The sequence below is a fragment of the Euprymna scolopes genome, chromosome 21 (genome assembly GCF_053919585.1).
Source record: "Euprymna scolopes isolate OS-2025 chromosome 21, ASM5391958v1, whole genome shotgun sequence".
NCBI lineage: Eukaryota > Metazoa > Mollusca > Cephalopoda > Sepiida > Sepiolidae > Euprymna > Euprymna scolopes.
In genome coordinates, this window is record NC_136502.1 from 24,021,175 (window position 1) to 24,047,112 (window position 25,938).

The following is a 25,938-nucleotide window of genomic DNA, read 5'->3' on the forward strand; positions in this document are numbered from 1 at the left end:
GGCATGTCCACTCCAGCAAACCCTCCTCCGAAAAAAAAAAAAAAACGAAGAACTTTGGGTGGGTGCAAAATTTGCCGTGGTTGAACCCGTCATGGCATTTGTCGTTTGGGGCCGCTTCAAACAACCGGCAATAAACCAATCTTTTCTCCCAAAGAAGGAGGTAAGGCCTGGAAGATAGTTTTCTAAGAACAAACAAAACTTTATTCCACTCTGATATTATAAGCCAGGGGGTAGATATATTGTGTTTCTTCAGTGCTTTATAAACCAAAAGGGGTTGATATACCGTTTGAACAGAAAACCTCACCCGGCATAGACAGGTGCTTCAAGTAGTTTACTTGGTAATATAGATGTTATTGTTTTAGGAACGATCTTGGACTTACGTCTATTTCTTTGTGTGCGTGTGTGCGTGTGTGCGTGTGTGCGAGAGAGAGAGAGAGAGGGGGTGGGGGTCTGAGCCTTGTGTGGTGTTCATTGAGAGAAGCGCTCGCGATCAGAGCCAATCGAAAACAAACGAATGCAGAACTGAAAGTAGGGAAGAATTCCTTACCAGAGCTCTGCGCATCACACGTGGCTAAGGAGAAGAAGAAGAAGAAAGAGCGGTCCCCCTCCCTTTCTCTCTCTCTCTCTCTCTCTCTCTCTCTCTCTCTCTCTCTCTCTCTCTCTCGACTTGGTCGTACATTTACTTTCATTTCTGTAGAGATCATTATTATTATTATCATTATTATTACCATCGAAACGGCTTTCTGATTCACCGTTGTAGTATCAGTAAAGCCTTTAACCGGGACAGATATTCCGTCTCTCGCTCAAAACAGTCAAACGCGAATTTAACGACATATAGGTAAGTGTTGCTTTGCCGCTGGTGGCGCCAACTTTTATTGTTTCGTAATTCTTTGAGTTTCTTTAATTTAAAACAAAATTCTTGTTATTTTCATGTAGTTTTGGAGGTGCCTTTTTTTTCTATTCAGTTTAAGAAAGTATAACTACTTTTCTTTTCTTTTTTTTTCTTTCTTTTCTTACTATACTTCGTTCCAGAGATTAAAAAAATAATAAAATAAAATAAAAAAGTGACTTCTTTTCCTTTGGATTATTCGGACCATTATTCTCATCTTAGTTATTATATTTACAACTTTTCGGTCGGTATGATCTCCGACCTCTTTTCGAATTTGAGAAGCTTCTATTCGGAACTTGGGCAGAATTTCGAATTGAACTTGTCTTTTAATGAATCAACGGGGAGAGCGTTCTTATCCCGTTCGTCAAACTGATTAACGCATTTAACCGTTAAGCCATGTGTGTGTGTGTTTTTTATGTGTTGATCGACGTAAAGGGCGTGGGGGAGGGGGCTGATAATTTTCGTTACCCATTTATAAAAACAATAACAAAATGACGTAATTAAATTTCAGTAAATGTTTAAAACTTATTCATGTTCCAAATTAATTTTGAAAAAAAAAAAAAAAAAAGGAAAAAATCTTTTAAGAATATGATTTTATGAGAAACAGTCGTTTGTTGGATACCCAAATACTTTAACGCCACAAACTAGAATGTTAGAAAAAAACAAGTTGTACCGATTCTTGCGACACCGGCATTATATTTACTTTATTATTATTTAAACACAAGAAGTTCTCATACAAGTCATCATCCGTGATTGCTCACTAATATTAACATCGGTGGTGTTCAATAGAGTACTTCAGATTTTCAGTACTCTCTATTTTGATAGAAATTTGCGAATGATTCTACGTTAACGCAACAGCCGTCTACTATTTTTTCTAAGCTTTGGATGGAAATAAGCCACCAAAAGATTCATTTTCTCCGCGCTCTTCCAGTGCTCTGATCAGTATTCTCATCCGCGGTCTTTCCATTCTTCTTTCTCCTTCACGATCATTTTATATGTGGTGATTTTGTAAAGGGGGTATTACTGTTTTTATTCTATTGTTGTCGGTTATGTTTCTTTTTTTTTTTTTAATTTTTATACGTTAAAAATTTTAAAAATGTTAACTTAAATTTTAAATAGTTACCATAAACAGGTTAATGTTAACTCTAGATGAAAAAAAAAAAAACATGCCGCTTCAAACTTGATCCATACAACCATTTAATGTTTTGTTATAGTTCAGAAACGTTTTAATTCAATTTTAATAGTATTACACTCTTGTTTTGAAATAGTGCCGAGCGACATTTATTAAAAAAAAAAAAACAACAACAACAACAAAAAACATGAATAAATGACATGTTAGACATACAATTTGTATCACAAACAAAATACCGTGCGTACTTGTAAGGAATGGGCACCCTGAGGAATTCAGTTCTTATGGAATCAATTTCGAGTATTGACGGAGAATCCCTAGTAAGCCTTGGAAATAACCGAAGCAATTATGACTCGAAATCTGCGAAAAAAAAAAAAAAAAGAAAAAAAAAGAAAAGAACTTTCTACAAAAAAAAAGAAGGGAATTAATGAACTTAAAAAAAAAAAAGAAAAAAAAAGGAAAACTTTATCAAAAAAAAAAAAAAAAAGGTGGCCCTCAAAACGTCAATTGTTTCGATCATTTCTGGAACTAAAGAAATAAGAATTGAAATTCTTTTGGCATTTACAAGTACTAAATTAACAATTACCTTACGTAACTTCGTTCAATTTATTTGAAAATTATAATGAATAAATAAGATTTTTTTTTTTTTAATTACAACAAATTTACCTTGAATTGCAGATAAAGCACTTTACATAATCAAACTCAAGAAAGTTCAGCGTCAAGAAAAAAAAAGTATCAAACTCATGCGTTTTTATTCTTTTCAAATTTTTATTTTTCAATCGAAAATTCACTGTGAGTGACTCAGTGACCTGGCCAGACTATTTACCCGGTCCTCCTAACAAAGTGTATTATCAGTTCTGACCTCGCCCAGAATATAAAAAAAATCATACTGGAGTGTCCCTTTTTTTAGGGAGCTCGAACTTCCCTTCATTTAAAAGCAACTTTGTGTTTAATTACGCCACTCTGACGGGGGGGGGGGCAGCAAACGTGCAGTCGTGCACACACTGTAAGATGTTGTTTTTGTGTGTATTTTATAGACAATCATTGAATTATTTTTCGGGATTCTTGAGATGAGGGTTGATAATATTGGGATTATTCGGACTACTATTCTCATCTTCCTTGTTACAACGTTTCGACCGATGTAACTTTCGACCTTCTTTACGTGCATCTTTTCCAACTTTTATACAAGTTCCAGGGCCGAAATGATTCATCTGAAGAAGATGGGAGGTTACATTGGTTGAAATATTGTGAAATAACAACCGCGATGAGAATAATAATCTTCTTATTATTATTATTATTATTATTATTATTATTATTATTATTATTATTATTATTATTATTATTATTATTATTCTACTACTACTACTAATAATAATAATAATAATGATACCACACCAAATAGTTGAGGAAGGTCAATGAGAGGGGAAAAACTGAGAAGATAAAGCACTAACCAGACCTCCACTTGTTAAGTGCGAAGGGACTTTGGGGAGGCTTTTTGCTACCCAAATTCGAGTGAAGACCAATAGTAGCTATCAACGGTAAACGGCTATTGCGATAACGCAAATTAATTTGCAAAGTTTATCGAAAGATGTGGAGAGTATTGGAAATCTGGGGAGACTTGTTGTCACTCAGACTCAAGGAAACAGCACAGGTTGTTCTTAAAGAGAAATCTTGGATGATCTGCATGAAAACTCTTAGTTATTAGTTAGTTAGTAGTAGTAGTAGTAGTAGTAGTAGTAGTAGTAGTAGTAGTAGTAGTAGTAGTAAACTGAGAAGACTTGTCATCACGATTTCAGAGAACCCAACTCATATTTATAAAAGAGTAATCTCTGATGATTCCGCGTGTGAGAACTCCTAGCGAGTACAAAATAATACAAATTATTTTTTTAATTGTATTTTAGTTCAAGTTTTCATTTGCCTAAAATAATCTAAGTTATTTTTAGTTATAAAAATATTTTCGCGTAAGCAGTTTAAAGGCTTTTAACAGGTGTTCAGATCATGATCAAAGTAAAGTATCTCTTCTGTCCAAGGCCAAAGAGGTCTTCCATCTTTGTTAGAATGCCCTTTTTGAGGGGTGATGATCGACCGGATTTTTCCCCCGTATTAAAAAAAACTGACCTTGTGTCTAACTTAGCTCTCGTGGAGGAACAGGAGTCAGTAAATAGAAACGGTAGGAACCGTATCTTCAGAAAGCAACGTTAACTGTTTTTTATTTATTTTTATTTTTATTTAACTGTTTTTTATTATTTTATTTATTTATTTATTTATTTATTTCGAAACCTCTGACGTAACTACTTTCTAGCAATTTTTCGTCTTCCTAGTTTGGTATAGGGTCAATTGAATGAAGAGCGCTTTATGGTGAAAAAGTCCAGAGTTAAAAAATAAACATTAAAAAGAAACTTTACTGTATCACTAGAATTTATTTAGGAATTACCCCACCCCACCCCACCCACCTTTTAGTGGGGGAGGTGATACCTGGGAATTGAAGTAAAGTGCAACCTTCCTCAAGATACGAAAGGGTTCAATCTTTTCAAAATTTGCATACGCAAATAAATTCAATATTTTGAATTACGAAAATATATTAATGTTTTTTGTTTGTTCGTTTATTTATTTATTTGTTTGTTTATTTATTTATTTATTTATTTATTTGTTTATTTATTTGTTTATTATTTTTGTTTATTTATTTTTGTTTATTTATTTTTGTTTGTTTATTTATTTATTTATTTTGTACAATCATCGGAACATTTTGTTTTGTTATTAAAAAATAATCAGTAGATTTAAGAATAAATTTACTGTTTTGATTTTCTTTTATTTATTGTTTATAGCTTGGCATCTCAAAATAAACATTTAGACAGGGCATGTAGAACTATATATATATATATATATATATATATATATATATATATATATATATATATAAATTATTATCGTTAGTAAGTGTAAGGCGTGATACAAACAAACAAACAAACAAACAAACAAACAAACAAAATACTTTAAAACTGTAATGGAATTTTGAAACAATATGACATGGTCGCACACGCACCGGTCGCACCGATAACATTTCATTGCACCATTTCATTACACGCACGCGTGTGCGCGCACACGCGTACGCACGCTAGTGCATGCAAACGAGAGGCCAACTATTCTGTTCCCTATAACTTTTCCTAAACACATAATTGGGCACTAGTGCCCGATTATGTGAAAGAAGAAGAAGAAAAAGAAGAAGAAGAAGAAGAAGAAGAAGAAGGAGAAGAAAACATACACAATATCAGAAGTGAAAGTATATAATAATGGTTACTGGCAGGATTTTCTACTGCTTGTCACGCCGTGTTTAATTTCTGTCGAACCTCTGAAGATATTTGCATTAAATGCCGTGGTCTCCGCACAAACGAATGTACTTAAAACACACACGCGCACGCGCGCGCAAATAAACAAGCAAAGAAATAAAATAATAAAACAAAAATTTCAAAAGTTAAATTAACTTGTTCTGTTCTCGATCAAAGTAGGAAAACACTTCTCAACATGGACAAGTTTTATTTTTGCTTCATTTTTTGCTCCTTTCACGTAGTTGGATATCCTCTACATGAAAAACAACCTTGTGTCTAACTGTGCCCTCGTGGAGAGGCAACTAAATTAAAGACATAGTACCAACCCCCGCGTTCTCACCTAAACTGACGGCATTAAATATTAATATCAGGATCAATATCTGCTATCCACTCTTCAAGTGGGAGAATACTGAGATAATCCCTTTTATTTAAGAAAAAACAAACTGACTTTGATGTGAAAAAAAAAAATAAAACAACAACAACAACAACAACAAAAACGTTGATCGGCGTGGAGGGAAAATTAATAGAGCTTATAGAGTAATGCTAAGGGGTATTTGCTAAGTACTAATATCCTCCACTGTAGTGTAGTACCTTCTACGGTGATGAGGCCAAAGTAACACTCTGACGTCCATGATGCCCTAAGAAATATGGAAGGTCGGATGCGGATGTGCTGAGTTTAAAATGTGTGTGTGTGTGTGTGTGTGTGTGTGTGTGTGTGTGTGTGTGTGTGTGTGTGCGCGCGCGCGTGTATGCGCGCGCACGTGTGTGTGTGTGTTACAAGATTCTACGTTAAATAAGTCATGAAACAAACTATCCCATGTGTAGGGGAGGGAGGTGGATAAGTAAATACACCTGCTAGTTGTGTGTCTTCATTCTAAGACTAGTAAGTAAATATTATTTGCCAGCAACTTGGTAGACGTATTTTAATAGTCAGTCACGTTGTGTCCATTTCTACTTTCACTTTCTCTTTGTCAGTCGCAACTTTTCTTATCGTAATAATGACTTCTTTTTCTCGTATATATAATTATTATTGGTGCGCGTTACGTCAACAATGCCGGTGTATCCAGCGGACGCGTTACGTTGACAGTCACTTACAATTGTCGACGTTTACCTTACTTGCTGATATTTTTCGATTCTGATTCTGAAAAACTTGTTTTAGCAGAAGAAAATATTCTGAACAATAATTATAAAAAATTGTTTTGCTTAATTCGTCTGCTTTTACGTCACATTCATCAGTTTTAACTTATCTAATGTTGAATCATTCTACACATTGTATACGATTAATTGAACACAAGTTACTAATTTTACCTATTTCTGGAAATAATTTTCTGGTTCACGAATTTTTAAACAGTATAGGTATGTAAATATGAGAACTAGCTAATCTCGGATTCGAACTCCTCATAGCACATAGTCCAGTACGCACGATCTTATTTTTTAATTTATTTTTAATCATGTATCTATATCAGGAAGTCACTGGTTGTTTTGATATTGCATTGTGGATGGTAGTGCTGTATCTGTTCTGATGTAATAAGATCATCACCGCAGGCATTATATTATCTTTTGAAATGTAAACAGGCTCTACCATCACACTGTTTGAAATCAAAACAGTATTTTTTTTTTATTCTACCACATTTTATTAATAAAGGACTCTCTAAGGTATGCTGACAAAAATGAGAAATGTTGAAAACGTTGGTTCGTAACGAACGCGGTTCGACTATAAAGGAATCTATGATTCATAGTCTTTTGGGCTGAAATTAGCTTTGGGTGAAAAACAAAAATCAAAACGGTGCTTTTCGATTTCAAAATACCATCCTCCCAAGCATTTCCTTTTCCTTGTAGAGGGATTGTTTAATTGATAGTTGCTTGGAATGCCTCAACCAGAGATGCGAACAGGTTCAATTCAAGTTATTTTTTTAACCCTAATGCTGTTTTGTAGGGAAAATATCACCAGAAAACGAACCTAACGGGGAAGGAAACGGGCTTAATAATTTACGGTAAATTTACATAGACGTCACATCGTAAAAAATAAACTATTTCTTCTACCAACGTTTCTTCTTGATAATCTTTAAAGTGTTAGTACTTAAAATCGATAAGCTTTATTTACCTTCCTCCCACAACGACAGATGTAACACAAGGTCTGAAAGTGGGATTTGAGACCAGCGTCCATGAGGTAGAGCACTCTGGCCGAACAAAAAATATCTGGGTAGCTCCGTCGGCATTCCCTGGTAGGAGTGCCTCAAACGATTAGCAGTAAACTACTCCCTTGGCCAGGACTATACCTCAGGTCGACAAGCCATCCTCAAAAATGACAACCACCTAAAATCAAACGTTTTTTTTATTGTTTGTTCCAGCAACAGTCAAGGATTCATCCTCGTCAATCAATCTGACAGACCAGGGGCTAACTTTTGTCGGAATGAGCTATGACTCAGTTCGGTACAAAGAGGTGCACTATCCCAGGCATTATTTCGTCTCTTTTGAGGGCTGGTAGTGGTGGTAGGAGAGGTATTAATGATCACCCGAGGTGTGATTACCAAAGAATACCGACATGCCAGTTCATGAGTATTTTTGTACCAACCAGAGTGTTCCTCTCGGGGTAGTTAGCTTCTGCCACTTTCCAGCCTTGTGTCGCAACTTCCTGGAATGGAAAGCCAGTAAATCCAAAGTATATAATGTTGCAACAGCGATCAGAAATTATTTGGTGTCAAGCGATCATTCAAAATAAAAACTCTTGCTTTTACGACCACAACACTCATTAACATTCTTTCTATCGAGATTTTCTGACATCTTAAAACCATGGGCGTTAAATGAACTTAATTTTAATCCAAGAATCAATCTAGGATGGATGGAGGGGGGGGACCTGTCGCCTGAGGTGCCCTCATCGTGGGAGAGTGCTGACGGGATTTTGCAAGTATTTTTTTGTTCACACTGAAAGTGGCCCTTTATGGGGAGTTTATTTTCCTCACGCACCTTGTGTCTAACTTTGTCATCGAGGGGAGGCAAGTAAATAGGGGAATTTTTCGGTGGCCGCACTAAAAAAATGTATAATTATATAAACTTAAACTGCCCTTCTTTAGGTTATGTTGTACGTTAAGCTTTTTGAAGCAGGGGAAGGAGGCTTGGCACATTTCGATTTTAGGGTCTGGTTCGCTGGAGGAGGAGGAGGAGGAGGAGGAGGAGGAGGAGGATGTGGGATACTTTTTATGTCTAAATGAAGTATAGTTCAATTCTAAGAGGCCATCTTCCCAACCATTGCCTCCTTCTTCGAAAGGATCATTGTTGTTTATTTATATAGGTGCCCCTACCAAGAAATGCCAATTGGTTATTTATGTATCATTCCAGAGTGCCCCTCCCCGAAGGAGCTGGGTTTCCCTTTCTTACGTTAAACTGACTTTAGGATCTAACTTACTGCAAGTAGGAAACAAATACCTTTCACCCTGAAGTGAATTTTACCGAAAAACGAAATGTAAAGAAATATTGTGTAATTATCCAGTAAGTCGCAAATAAGATTTGTTTTTAAGTAGATTGATTTTACTTTTCATATTTTAAAAACAAACTGTTTTGTTCGTTCAATTTTACGGCAATTCTACATTTTGGAGGTTGGAGATAAGAGTCCTTTAATTCCAAAATGCAACACAATATTTGTATGATGAAAACAAATTCTTTATTTTATTTTATTTATTTATTTATTTTTTTAAGCTATAGATGGTAACGGTTCTCAGAATTATTAGTGTTTAAATGACCAAATCCTTTAGAATTCAAAGAACTTATTTATTTCTCGCTCCTTTGCTATTTCTACCGGCGGAACGTGTCTGATTTGCCTAATGGATACTGCTACAGCCTATGGAATCAGCTATGTTTTCAAATCCAATTCTATCTATCGCGGTCATTTACGAACTAATACTGTTGACAAATATATACCCTCCAAATAAAAATTATAGTTAAAATAACAACTTATGTTCAATAAATCGTATACTCTGTGTTCGGGATTTACGTATAATCAAACTAAAAAGGTTGATTTGTCATTTCAAAAAAAAAAAAAAAGAAAAAACCATTTTCACATTAACACAAGATATATGTGAGACAAGGCTGAGCATTTTCACACGCTTAGGACAGTTTCAGTATTCGCTCTAATCTATCTATCTATACTCCCATAAATTTGGTTTGCTTTTTGTATTGATATTCATATTAAAAACCAATTTTCCTATTTATTTCAAAAGAAAATACAACTTTATTATATATAGGTAGTGGAATTCATCTGCAAAAGATCTAATTTGCATATTCTTTTAAACATTCATTTAAATCAATTTCATATTAGTTTTTCGATTTTCTGATGGGATAATCATCTTTAGTTAACTATTACATGTAATTATATTCATGCAGATATTCTACATGATTTATATTTGCGTAATATTTACATAAAAAGGTTATAGTAAATACAAACTTCTTTCTGTATATATTTATGTATGCGTATATATATTTGTCTAAAAAAAATTTCCTACCAAACTCCTCTGTAAGTTTTTGGTCTACAGACATGAAACTTAATATATAGGGTATTCGAACCAATGCAAAACTTTATATTTGGGTTTTAGCCGGGGAAAATTTGTGCAAAAGTGTGAAACTTGAAAAAATGGAATTTGCCAAGTGGAGGTTGAACGACGACATTACGAATATGCATGCGTAACGTAATAGCTATTGGTTCATGTTTTAATTTTTAGTTTTGCTGCGAACATGTCTTCATAGCTCAGGCATTAACGTCAAAGGAAAAAGTAAATCGTGAGGTAAACGTTTTGGTTTCGATTCTCGGTGGTAGTGCACGAGTCACTGTCTAAAAACTTTTTAATTCATTACTGTACTTTGTGTTCAGTATAATATAATAATAAATACGAAATTTGCATTAATCAAAATATATTTATATTTTACGACCAGGCAATGCCGGGAGGCCTGCCAGTACTTTTATAATTCCTGTGCCCATAGAAAACTAATTTCATTAAAATTAAATATTGGATTACTGTAGTCGTAGGTGATTCCATATATGAGGTGGCAAGAGAAGTAAGGGTGTATGGTGGGGTGGGGTGATAATGATATAATTATTAGGAAATGAAAAAGAGAAAAGGGAGAGGAAAACAAGAAAGAAGATTGTTTATATTTTATGCAATGAATAGCGTTTCATTTTTCTAATTGACGAGTTGCCTCAATCAGAATACTACACTTACAGGCAGAAGTGGAGAGTTCACACCTACGGAGATCGTTTCAAAAGGAAAGCCTCATCTTTTAAACACAAAACGTTGAAGAGATACAAAGACAGGAGTGGTACAATTAAAACCAGCGACATTTTGTCCCCCAGAATTTATTTTTCTACATAGTCACCACCATTCTCAATGCACATTTACCAGGAATTCAATAACGCACCTCTGCTTCTGGCGCACGTCCATGACAAGGGTTGCTTTCTTAGAGTCTCACACCGTCAATATCTGCAACAAAGAGATAAAGCTTTCAGGTCATAAATGCATGTCATCATAACAAGGCAATTTGCAATCCTCATCTGATTCATTTGAGCGGAATAAAAAAATAGGAGACATTACTTTTAAAACGCCACATGTACCTTGGATATAAGTATTTTCACTTTGATTTTTGTCCCCAAATTAATTTAAACATTTCAAATTACAATGTAAAGCATATTAAATTGTCTATCTTCTTATGAAAGTGGAACATCGTGTAGCTCTGCTAGTTTAAAATTAAAAAATAAAAAGGTTTAATCAAAAGAAGCGCATGATGATCCGTTGTAAAAGCTGGAATTTGTTATATTCTTTTCAAATCATGTCGACACTATCGATTAGAGTTCAGCTGGTCAGATACAATTAATCTTTATTAATATTTTATTGTGGAGTGGTTTAAAATAACTCAAAAGGTGTTGATATGCCGTAAAACAGGTAGACCAAATTAAAAAAAAATTAATCAACAAACATAGACAATAAAAATATACCAGGCTAAGAAAGCTCAAGAAAAAACAAAAACGAATCAGAAAAAAAAATCATAGAAATGACGTTGAAGCATTTCACCTACGATATAACACAAGCTTGTATTTATTTATTCTGGGTAGTTGTCAATACTGAAGTACGACAATGAACACGATTTGTTGTGGGTTCGTTTGATGAGAACAGGGTGGGGATCCCTTTCCAAGCTTGAGAGCAGCTTCCGACACAGCTAGGAGTGAATTCATGTAACCTCTAAAGCTGACAAAGCTTACGTCTTGCGGCAGACAATAACTCCGCAATTCAGTGGTTTGTGAACGGAATCTCCGACAAGGATCAGCGTCTTCTTGACGTTGGTTCAAGATGAAATGTAAATTAAAATTTCAAAACAATTATATCGAACTAGCAGGATCCGTGGAAATTCTACGGAATGAGAAACATATCTAATCAACAAATATGTTTAGATAACGCTGATATTTTCCTGGGGAGTATGAAATTTATTTATTTATTTTTATTTATTTATTTATTTATTTATTTTACAGAAAAAGCAATAACACATAGCAAATACGAGTTTATCAAAATTAAAATTTCTACAAAAATAGTGTCTATCATATTTGAAATATAGAACCGACTCAAATAAGATAAATTAATAAGTACTAATAAATATTGAGAAAGTAATATTGTGCTACATAGTTCAATACAAATAATTTAAAGAGTAAGATACAATCTTCAATTTACTCCTTCAGTCCAGCACCTCTTGGCAGACAATGTTTTTGTTGTTGTTGTTGTTGTTGTTGTTGTTGTTGTTTATTATTATTATTATTTTCCCCCAGTTTCCTTCGAATGTTCCCTTTTTTATGTAACGTTTCGCTGACTTCTTTCTGTGGTGCAGAACAACTGCACATCAAAATTACTACAAGTTCCTTTCTCACAACATTACAACAATGATGTAGGTATTGAATACATTCTGTTGAGTTACACAAAATATATGTGGAAATATATTAAGCTAGCAGGTCGCCCAGGGTTGCCCGGTCATAAAATACAATTAAATACTGCCTGATGTGGCCTGGTTGTATAATACGCTTAATTATGGTATTTTAATTCATGCAGATTTCGTATTTATTTCCATAAAGCCAATTCACTATTGGTTATTATATTGTTCTCAATATATAGTAGTGATTTCAAATATAAAAAAATATATGACTTAAGTAATATCAGCTAGAATTGAAACCAAAAGAGATAGCTTTTGGGCCTTATTTGTTACCCTCTAAGCCACGTCCACGCACGTAAAAATGTTTAAAAAATAACGTTGTTTAACCAATAAATGTATATTTGCATGTATGTAGAAGAGCACGTCAAGTGGACTTACGGCCGTTGAGTTCCATTTTTTTTAATCTTGACTACTTAGCAGCTATTTTTACCGGTTAAAGATCAAATTGAATTTGTTCTACAGGTTGAAATCCCCTATATATCAAGTTTCAAGTCTGTAGACCAAAAATTGACAAAGTAGTTTGGTAGAGACCGTTCCTTGGACAGACAGACAAGGTCACTTTTATATATATAAATCTAATTTATAAAAGGCTATATGTTTGTCTGTTTGTCTCCATGTTTTCAGACTCTATCTCCACTGAAACTAAAAATTGTAGAGCGGCGCTAAGGGTCTCAAATGATTGGATTTTTTATGGACCGTTCTTTTATGTGTCTTTAGTCGGTTGAAATAGTTTTTAAGGGGTCATAAATTGAAAAAAATATAACACAGTTTGTACATTCATCTTAGTTTATTTTTTATTTTTAACCAGTCCATACGAGTGTCACGTTGGTACAGTGGTAACGTCACCAGTTTTAAATGCTACAGTTTTGGTTTCGATTCTAACTGATGGCACCTGAATACTTTTTTTTTTTTAACTTTTGGAATCATGACTCTATAATAATATATACGAAATCTGGACAAATTAAACTATCATATTTAAGCGTAAAATACGTCTTGAGCAAAGCTCACCTCCCTGCTAGTATATATATATATATATATATATATATATATATATATATGATTACACAAATACAATAATCTTTCGATCACTGTTCTCTTCGAGTTTTTTTATATTGATCAATAATTACATTACGATTGCATTAGTGTAGTCATTCAACATCTATTTTTATCAGTATGAGGCTCTGCTATGTAATTGAACACTATTGAAATATATTCTAGAAATGTTCATCCAAATACGTTTAATTTATTATTTTGGATTTGAATATATTATGCATCTGTTGCACAGTCGTCGTTACACCACAACTCTGGTCGGGTGACTCATCGTGACATGAGGTGTGGTTGAATAATTGTTGTCATCGTGCGTATCCCGTCCAAAATCAACGAGTATCTGATTCCGGTACAAGCCGTGGCACACGTCTAGCTCACTAAAATTTAAGGCTCTCAAAAAAAGAAAAAAAGACAACGCCGTGTTATTAATAATTAACAGCTTTTACCAGTTGAGTTAACAGTCCACAGTTGGACACAATTCAGAACAAAGAATTTTATAAATTAAAACTAGTGAGAAATTAATTCATCTCATTTGGACATTCTGACCATTGGAACTTGTCTCGTCTGCCCAGCTCAAAAGCCACAGCATCACTTGTAAATTAACATCTCCCCCTTCTCTAAGTTCTGCTTATCTATATAGACTTGTATGGCTATATCTACCTGTCTACCTATCTACTATTATACAAAAGGAACTTTGTCTCTGCGTGCGTAAGTTCCTTTTCTAGGGACTCCTACACGACTTGGCCGATTTTCTTGAAATTTCACTCAAATTTACTTTATGTGCCTGGCAATATTCTTAGATAGTTTTGTATCGGAAGGTTTGCAATAAGTATCGATCCAGAAATTCGATGATAGAAGGAATAAACGATTTTTACTAAAGTTAACACCTTATACAGCCTAACATCACAAGTGCATTTGAGAAGTTTTCTTACCGCACAAGGAGAAAGACCTGGTATATAAAATCAACAGTATGTTCTTTGATAAGAGAAGGGTACGTTTGAAATGAATGTTTCTGTTTAGAGAACAGTCGAAACATGATACTTGCATTTGAAACTTTAATTCAAGCCATTATATAAAAATAATTTTATAAAATCCACCGTAGATTCTCTACAGTGCAATGTAAACTACAATGTATTGTGAACTTAGTCACTAAGGGAAGGCATGTGAAGCTTCTTCTCAGTACACCACGGTGGGTACCAAACTAGAGCAGACAAATAATCGATTTGATTGAAAAATGAATGAATCATCGATTTCGATGATAATAAAATATGGGAGGGTGAAACATTCGTTGATCCTCATTCAATCCCGGGCAACGTCGGGTCTCTATGCTAGTTTTAGACATAAAAATACATACATAAAAATGAGATGTTCATTATAAATGAAAACTATCTTTTCTGAAAAATCCTGTCTTTTACTCGAAGTGGCCATCTGGTTAATATCTTATAAAAGATCTTCAAAGGCCGAGGGGTGCAATATCTTTGCATACAAATGCAACACAAATATATGCACTATGCACATGAGCACAACCCCAGATGCACTATTTTATACATACTTACGCATGCAATAAATATTGCCAAATTACACAAAGACATTCTTCAATCTATAATAAAGAGTAATGTGTATTATTTGCATATATATATATATATATATATATATATATATATATATATATATATATATATATATATATATAGTCATCCACATACAGCACTGTTTTGTTGTATCACAACTCATCAGTGCGGCTAGACATATACCTTTTCCCAGCCATGGATCGAACCTACAACCATCGTGTTGACAGTCGGCAGCTCTAACCAAGAATCAGTGCCTGTAAATGTTTCTCCTCAAATGCCTATTAAATTAGCATTTGCCCGTCACACAGTGCTCAAACTATCAGTTTGTTTACAAGCAAACAGTGGACTTTGCTTACTCGCTTAAATATGTGTCGGGTGAAAAAATATTTACAAAGTGCTCAATCCAAAGAGGGGGCTTATTAGTCTTCCACATACAGTACTAATCCGTCCCCCGACACAAAAGTTAGCAAGTAAACATTTGAAGGGCAAATCCAGCTAAAGTACTTAGGGGAATTGAGAAAGCAAATAGCGAATAAGATAACTTCCACTTTAATCTATTTCCATAATGAGACATTTTGTTTTAAACTTTTCCTTTCTATATTGATTTATACGTGTTTCTTTCTATATTGATTTATACGTTTCTTTCTATATTGATTTATACGTGTTTCTTTCTATATTGATTTATACGTGTTTCTTTCTATATTGATTTATACGTGTTTCTTTCTATATTGATTTATACGTGTTTCTTTCTATATTGATTTATACGTGTTTCTTTCTATATTGATTTATACGTTTCTTTATATATTGATTTATACGTTTCTTTATATATTGATTTATACGTGTTTCTTTCTATATTGATTTATACGTGTTTCTTTCTATATTGATTTATACGTGCTTCTTTCTATATTGATTTATACGTGCTTCTTTCTATATTGATTTATACGTGTTTCTTTCTATATTGATTTATACGTGTTTCTTTCTTTCCTTTTCTAAAACTTTCGAGTTTGAGACACTTTCTTTATTTCTTTTTTTTTTTTTACTTAACTTATTCAAACGTTATTTTACATGTATGTTGGTGTGAACACTGATGAAACATAATTTTTTCTCCAACATTTTTGATAAAGGATGTAAACTTTGCGTGTATCTATCTATCTATATTTTATCTATTTTATATAAACATTCAGGTATCGCTACACATTCATGAGTACATTTCAGTCAACTAGTTATAACTAGCCAGAGACATCATCGGGCGATGTCGCTTTAACAAAAGTCCAGTCCTTAATTGATGTCGTTAAATTCATTGGATGTCTTACCTCTGAATTATATCGCTAACATCAATTAAGGACTGAACTTTTGTAAAAGCAACATCCCATGATGATGTCTCTGGTTAGTCATAACTAAATCTATGACAAGAGAACATTCGTATCATTGTTTGGACTCTTGAGTATATATCCGACACAGTTAGACACAGTTAATCAATCGAAAACCACATCACTCTATCTAAAAACATATACGATATTAGCTGATATATACTCGAGAGTCAAAATAATGAAAAGAGTATTCTTTTGTCATAACCCTCGTTATAACTAGTTGACTGAAACATGCTCATGAATGTGTAGCAATGCATAAATGTTTATGTAAAGATAAATAAAAAGTATTTCTTGCTCTACCTTGGTATTGAGTACTCTTTTATAAACCTCGTTAAATTCATTGGGTGTCTTAACTCTACATTATATTAACTAGGAATAATGATAATAATGATATATATATATATATATATATATATATATATATATATATATCATTATTATTATTATTCCTAGTTAATATAATGTCTTAACTCTACATTATATTAACTAGGAATAATAATAATAATGATATATATATATATATATATATATATATATATATATATATATCATTATTATTATTATTCCTAGTTAATATAATGTAGAGTTAAGACACCTTAATATATATATATATATATATATATATACACACATATATATATATATATATATATATATATATATATATATATATATATATATATATATATATATATATACCCTAAATAATAATGAATTAAAAATTGTCGCCTAACACCTTCTTCATTAGATATATGTTTATGGGTGATCTTTACAATGGATATAATCTTTAAGTAGTTTTTTCTTCCAAGTTTTCCGTCTTCCTTACTTTGAATTTAGTTAATCGTTTTTGTTGCGTCTATCTGACGCCATTTGTAATATATATTTGCTTTTAATGAGTTGCTTGATGGCACAATATACCATATCTTCCATCACAACAACAAAACATGTATAAGGCACTTATAAAAAAATCGTCTATGAGTAAAATAATTCGAAAATAAACATTTAAAAAAAATAATAAAAAATAAACAAAAGTCATGATTGTGGACTGATTCTGATTTTTTGGTCATTGGAATGTAACTCATCCCCCCCCTCTCTCTCTCTCTCTCTCTCTCTCTCACACACACACACACACACACAGACACTCACGCACACACACACACACACACACACACACACACACACACACATAATATGTTCGTCCATCGATTTCCATGAGTATCACGAAACATCACTGATGATGCTGTGAAGTTTTTGTGGCAAGAGTTCAACAATCTCCAACCACACCTCTGCTGAGTCGACACTGTTAAATACCAGTTAAGTAGAAATTTCAGTACGATTGGAAACAATGTCGAAATAAGCAGAGAGCACATATACAGTGCATGCTACACCCAATTGGTCACCCATCTGGTATTGGCCAGGCTCATCGTTGTTTAACTTCGGTGATCTGACGAGAATCGGTGTCAACGTGATTATACTACATATAGTAGTTAGTAAAAAAAATGTTTATATTTTTGTCTTACACGTGCTACGTTGAATGGCGTACGAACACCAAATAACTCATCAGAAACAGTTAATTTTTACAAAGGGAAAAACCAAACGGTTCTACATTTTTTGTTACACACACACATATATATGACTTTCAGAATGTGAGAGATTGTATATAATAAATTCCACAGCCAAACAACGTCGCAGCCCACAAGAGCCATGACAGTCAAAGAACCGGAAGTCCAAGACTATAGTTTCGCCCTTATTTGGGCTCATCAGTTAGACACATCCGAACTCAGGGTTCGAAACCCGAGCCTCTTGCATGCAAGGAAAGCACTCTACCAACTGAGCAAACGCACTGCACACAAGACTTTCAATTAACCAACACAGATCAAGCAAACCGCGCCGAAATCCGACTGTGAAATGAACTTACTTCGTCTCAACAATAAATAAATATATATATATATATATATATATATATATATATATATATATATATATATATATATATATATGCATGTACAATTTATATTGTGTACGTAACGACATGTTTAAAAATTATAAAAATATTTAAAAAAAGTATAACCTATTTTGTATCATCTTCCAACCCAACATATTGTTGTTTAATGATTTCTTTCAAAGCATCCTTTGCTAAACATTCTATATTAAGAGAAAGATTACCTAGAACACGTTATCTCGCCCAGGCTACAAAAAGGTTACAAAGTTGATTTTGCTTTTGTGTCAAACTTTGGCATCTTTGTGCGTGTTCTCTCTTTTTAGTTACTTCATCTTCTTCCACCTTCCACTCAAACTTGGATAGTCTTAATCAAGTTGGCCCTGGAAAGCCTCAAGGCTAAAGGCAGGCCGCAAATAATAATTAAAGCTTTGCCAGTTCATATAAAATAGATTAATAATATTTTCAGAATTCCACCCCCTCCTCTTACTCTTTCCCTGCACGCCTATCCTCTGCCACTCTGACGAAAGATGATAAACACTTGGGCTAAATTAAATTGCTTCATTCCTCTTTGGCAAGATATGTAGCTAAATCTGACAAAAGCAATATTCATGTTGCAATATTAATCAGCATTTGAATCATAGCAACAATGAAAATGATAGCAACGAAAATAGAATGGTTAAAAATTGATGATGATGATGATGATGATGATGATGATGATGATGATGATGATGATGATGATGATGATGACGATGATGATGATATGCTTGTGTACTTATGTGTGTGTGTGTCCGAGTTCTTTCCCTATGGATTCCGAAACGGCTGTGTCGATGTGTTTTTTTTTTGTTTTTGTTTTTTTTAAATTTCACACAACTTTATTTCATGTGTATGAGAGTATTCTATAGATAGGTTTTAGTATCGAAAAGCAGGAATCAGCCCGATTTTGACCAGAGTTAACACCCTTATACAGCCTAACATCACAGTGTATTTGAGAAGCTTTATCGCCAAAGCACAAGCAGAAGAGCCCGGCATATAAAATCAACAATAACAGGTTCCTTAGAGCACAATTGAACCATGATACTTGATTTTTGCATTTTAAATTTTAATTCAAGCCATTACATACAAATAATTTTTATAAAATCAACATTAGGTTCTCTACAGTGCAATGTAGACTACAATGTATTGTGAAATAAGTTACTGTAGGGGGGGGGGTGCATGTGGACCTTTCTTCCGGTGCACTGCGGTGAGTCCACAACTAGTGAAGACAATGAATTGATTTGATTATCAAATGGACGATTTTACCGATTTCGATGAGTGTGGGACATTCGTTGATACTTATTCGATACCGGGCAACGTCGAATCTCTCTGCTAGTAATAATTAAGGCTATGACAAGAGAATATTCTTTTCATTATTTTGACTCGCCGATATATATCAGTTAATACCTTATATGTTTTTTAGATAGAGTGATGTGGTTTCGATTGATTAACTGTGTCTGTGTCGGATATGAATTTGAGAGTCAAAACAACGACAAGAATATTCTATAGCAATAATAATAATAATAATAATAATAATAATAATAATAATAATAATAATAATAATAATAATAATAAACATAATAATAATAATAATAATAATAATAATAATAATAATAAACATAATAATAATAATAATAATAACCATAATAATAATAATAATAATAATAATAATAATAATAATAATAATAATAATAATAAACATAATAATAATAATAATAATAATAATAATAATAAACATAATAATAATAATAATAATAATAATAATAATAATAATAACCATAATAATAATAATAATAATAATAATAATAATAATAATAATAATAATAATAATAAACATAATAATAATAATAATAATAATAATAATAATAATAACCATAATAATAATAATAATAATAATAATAATAATAATAATAACCATAATAATAATAATAATAATAATAATCATAATAATAATAATAATAATAATAATCATAATAATAATAATAATAATAATAATAATAATAATAATAATAATAATAATAATAAACATAATAATAATAATAATAATAATAATAATAATAATAACCATAATAATAATAATAATAATAATAATCATAATAATAATAATAATAATAATAATAATCATAATAATAATAATAATAATAATAATAATAAACATAATAATAATAATAATAATAATAATAATAATAATAAACATAATAATAATAATAATAATAATAATAATAATAATCATAATAATAATAATAATAATAATAATAATAATAATAATAAACATAATAATAATAATAATAATAATAATAATAATAATAATAATAAACATAATAATAATAATAATAATAATAATAATAATAATAATAATAATAAACATAATAATAATAATAATAATAATAATAATAATAAACATAATAATAATAATAATAATAATAATAATAATAATAATAATAATAACCATAATAATAATAATAATAATAATAATAATAACCATAATAATAATAATAATAATAATAATAATCATAATAATAATAATAATAATAATAATAATCATAATAATAATAATAATAATAATAATAATAATCATAATAATCATAATAATAATAATAATAATAATAATAATAATAATAATAATAATAATAATAATAACTAGTAGATTTGCTGTAATTACCTTAAAAACTACTTACTACGTTTATATGTTTTTATATATTATAGCACTAGGTGATAATGTGTGTATTATTCGGACTGCTGCTTATCTTAAGTGTTACTCAAACAACGTTTCGGCCGATGTAATCTCCGTTCTTCTTCAGGTGTATCTAGTCGAACGTGAGAATTTTATTTAATTCACGCAGGGGAAGGGGGGAATTGTTTGCTTTTGTTCTTTCAACCATGACTGGTTTAAAATTTTCTTAAGTATTTTGCAATTGTATTTTTAGTATCGATCATACTGAGGATTCAAACTTCAACCTCCAGAAGAGTGTAACTTAAAATTGAATCAAACCGGAACACCTGAAATGTGACGTCCGATCCCCACTCGGGTACTTCAGGTGCAAACTGACCAGTCAACCAAATTTAATACATGTCACAACATGACCCTTTGACTCTTTCTGCACCAGCATGCTCTCTCAATTTATTGTTTCCCACGATTTAATCTCTATTAGTTGCTCTGCTAGACAGACAGACAGACAGACAGATAGATAGCTAGATAGATAGATAGATAGATAGATAGATGATTTAATAAATGCTTTTTGCCCGGCGTTGCCCTGCGTTTACCTAATATATGCGTGTCTATGAATTGATATCTTGTGAACTCAGTTTTTTTTTTTTTTACTTCAACAATAAGACATCTATTTTACCCGGAATTTTTTAGATACTTCAAAATTATTTCGTATTTTTTATTTTTATTTTTTTTTTTTTGGGTAGGAGAGAGAGTGTAAAAAATTATGAGTTTTGAAATGAAACATTAAAATCTAACACTACAGCAATTCGCACACTTACAATCTAAAAATGAAATTCAGTTAATCCTTGCCTGGCAACACCGTATATAATACGTCCTTACAAACGATAGAATCAGATATTGAACATTTCCTAAACTATTTTCCTTTGTAGGTGTTTGTGTTCTGCGTACAGATGCCAATTTCACACTCTTGAATGTTTGCATGACTGCACATCGACTCTGAGGCACATTGGAAATTACACGTATGAGCGATGATTTTAAATAATTATTTTTCTAACTATGGCATCCACCATGCAACAAGCATTAATTAATAAGGAAGGTTAATCAGGCATATCATAGTTATTCCCCTTGGACATTCGCTTCCCTAAACCTCTCTGAATAAGATAGAGATTGTCTGCATAAGACAAATGAGAATGAGAGAAAACACTCATAATTTTAATGTCATTTTTGTCATGAAATTATATCATTAGAAAAAGCTCTGCAGGCCACACTCAGTTTGACTGACTTACATTATTCAATGGAATAGAATCAAAAGTCTCCGTTTGGGTAGCGCGAGTTGTGTAATGGACACCAACACAGACTATGGAATCAGTTAGGCTGAGTTCAGAACCAGTAGAATTTATCTTATTCACTTGTCTTGTAATACAATTGAGAAATATATGGAATCTAAGTTATGGGTAAACAGCAACTTGTGTTCAATGAATCGCTTACAATATGTGCTGTATTGCAACATTCGATGTACTGAAAAACAAATTGATATGTTTATTGTCCGCAATTAATTGTACATAGCTATCCTATGTTTTAGCACTGAATAATCATTTTTAATATCTATAAGGAAGAGAGGTTGTATAGGTGTTTGTAGATCCATTATCCTTAGGTGGCTTTTGAGCCTTAATAAGTGATGACTAATTAGGTAACCAAAATAAAAACCTACCACCCTTTCTCTATCTCGTTATCTCCCCCTTTCTCTCTCTCTCTCTCTCTATATCTCTCTCTCTCTCTCTCTCTTATGCTTATACTTTCCTTTGTATGTACGTTATCACCTTTCACATTCATTAAAAAAAAACAAAGATCGTCAAATTTCTGAAGTTGGAATGCAAACGAAACGTAATTGATGATAATCCTAATTAAGATTAAAAAAAATGTAGTATCTGTTCTGCCATTAGACTACCAAGAATGAATCAATCTCCTAAAATTAGGAAATGCCGAAAATTGTCCATATTTAATTGTTTCTCTAAGAGGGAAAATTTAGACGTTACTAAATGTGGGTTCATCCTTTCTACAACAATATTAGTATAGAAATGAATACAAGGAAGGCTCTGTAGACTGGATAAAAAGAAGATAGCTCTACTGTGAAAAGAAGAGGATTATAATGGTTGCCCAAGATCAAGGGTTGATGATCAATGATTTTAAGAAGCTGAGTGGTCTCAGCAATGACAACAAGTGCAGGTTCTGTCACAAAAAAAACAAAGAGTGTGAGCCACCTTTCCTGACAGCTTTAAGGTTCTGCTGCAGGACACCTACTATAAAACGTGACACAATGGAGTATGTAATATCTCCACTGGACCATATGTAAAAAGTTAAATATCGAATGCAACAGCAATACCAAAAAGAACAGTTGGAAATAAGTCACACACCATCCAATATAACTCTGCAATTCCCACAGCTATGTATCTAAGAAATGACATTATTAAACCTGATACAATGATATGGGATAAAAAGTAGCACAAAAGTAACCTTAATAGAAGTTAGTGTTCCCAACGATGCTGGGTTAAACAGAACTGAGAGGGAAAAGACAACGAAATATCAAGGTTTTATGATGTATGAAATAAAAAGAAACAGGAATCTTAGGAAGATCTACATTATTCCAGCAATTACAGGAGTAATCAGACTAATTAAAAATAATTTCAAAATCTACCTGGAAAATATACCCGGTGAACCAAGTACAAGAGGGATACAAATAATTGCACTTTAAGAGACGGTTATAATCTTAAGATTTCTCAGTTGGAATGTTTGAGATAGTGGGTGAATGTCTGGAATCTATTATAGTAGAATGCTTTATTCCTAGCTAGAAGAAAGTAAGAATTTTTTTTTTAAAGTTCAGTATTATTCTTGTTTCAAAGCAAAGATGACAAAGTTTTATTCAGAAAGTATTTGGTTTAAAAATTTAATTTTCATCCCAGTAATTTCATTGGCTGCAACCAGTTAAAGAAAGTAAAAAAAAAAAAAAAAAAAAAAAAAATGAAACCCAATTTCAAGACCTTTGCCAAGCATCTCTTTTTGAAACAATTTAAGACTTGACTGCTTTAATTCTTATTATTTCCTTTATGTTATAGATTTATTGCCTCAGGTGATTAAATTGTCATAAAAATGAAAAATTCATTAAAATAATTGTACTTTTTTTTATTTTATCTTATTTTTTTTATTTTCGTGAATCACAGAAACAATTTATCGATTTCATCCTACTCAATTTTAATGACCAGTTATGCCTCCTTTTATTTTTTCTCTTTTCTTCAATTCTAACAGCAAGATTATCAGTATTTCCCAGTTTAGAAGAATTTGCAACATAATACATGGCTTTCAAAATACCGATTCTTTATCCGACCGAACATCTAATATAATTCCAAAGAAATATGATTAATTAAAAATTGATGGACACAATTTGCAAACGTTGTTTGGCATAAACGAAGAGCACATCTCATCTCTACGTTTCCAATCCTGTTGAATGTCTCTTCCATGGATCTTAGTGATTTTATTCAGATTCTCGCATGTAGACCACACTTGCTAACACAACGCCAACGGACTTTTCTTTCTTTCTCTATGTGTTTAATATCAAATAGAATTTTTTTTTTCCTGTGGAAATCGCTCTAGACAAGGCATGGAGCCACTTAATATAAGGAGCTAAAAAGGAAATAAATATCCCTTCAATATCAAAAACTACCCAACTATAAGGGTTAGATAGATAGATTTCGACCCAGAAACAGCAATTCTTCCCCCCCCCTTTGTCAGAAACGTTGCTTATGTAATGAGAGGACTTGTAAACAAAATAAGGGAAGCGTGAGTTACGAAGATTCGGAAAATAAACACAAGATCTACTTTCTACTCTTTTTCTTTTCATGAACATTTTTCTTCCTAGGGTCCAAAAAAAGAGTCGCTAATCTAATAGGTCCCGAACTGTCATCTTAGCTTCAGCCCCTGTCCCATCGACGAAATGTTTGCATCCCTTTGCCTGTTTTACAAATATTTTAATAATGGATGCCACGACGAATTATAAGCCCTTGTACACCCTCGACGAAAATACCCCCGACAAGCAGCGAAGTCCCACCCCTACACAATCCAGAATCCTAGATATCAGAAAAACTTTTGCTCTAATAGCTTCTTCCCCAGAACTGCAGCACTTTGGAATTCTCTTCCAATTTCCTGATCCCCAATTGTACTGACATGCAGAAGTTCAAGTGTAATGGGAACAGACGTCTTGCTGCTAAACTCCCTACATAGTACTCCCGCAACTTAGGTCCCTTATAGTAGCCCACTACATGAAAAGTGGCAATGTACCTTGTTTGGGGTGAAAATGTAATAAAAAAAAAACTTCCTAAGTTCAAACACAACTTTCTTTTTCAAGTAAAATATCATGAAGAATCCAATGGCAGTGCCGATTTTGTGTTTCGCCATTTTACAATATTATTGTGATTGTCGACATATGTGGCAAATAGGTTTTTTTTTATTATTTAAAAATTGTAAAATTATAAAATAATAATTAAAAAAATGGTAATATTGTGTTTAGTGGTGGAAGCTGGAATACATAAGAGTCTTTATGTATTAAAACCCAACAGTTTTATTCACTTCCTTCCCATTACAGGAAGATGTGACACAAGGTTAAGAAGGTGGGGAAAGTAAAGCCGGCGCCCCCAAAAGAGGTGCACTTTGGTCATTTAAAAATTGCCTGAGCAATCTCGTCGGTATTCTTCAGTATGTGTGCCTAAGATAGTAGACAATAAACTGGCTCCACTCGAAAGAGGGAAGGTGTAAGTGGACCTTCTAGAACTGTACATGACGTTTTCGCCGGTCCTCATTTATCAAAGAAAGGAACATTTCAAAATGGCCCATACTTTGTTGGGTGTGGAGTTGAGGTAAGTGCCCAACATCTTACTAGTAGATTAGTTACAATAGAGGAATTGTTGTTTCGTGAAGTGATAGGGAATAGGGGGGGGATTCCACTA

General features: G+C 32.4%; 1 protein-coding gene across 4 annotated transcripts in view; it reads left to right on the plus strand.

Annotated features, from left to right (window-relative positions):
- Nucleotides 1-449: 449 nt before the first annotated feature.
- Nucleotides 450-25,938, plus strand: part of LOC145242057 (protocadherin-19-like) — a 261,891-nt gene continuing 236,402 nt past the window's right edge. For 3 of the 4 annotated variants that reach the window (XM_080104952.1, XM_080104953.1, XM_080104954.1), the window contains exon 1: nt 451-838. The gene's annotated coding sequence lies outside the window, so the exon portion shown is untranslated. Of the gene's footprint in view, nt 839-25,938 lie in introns of all 4 variants that reach the window. The other variant, XR_013862648.1, reaches the window with a different exon arrangement.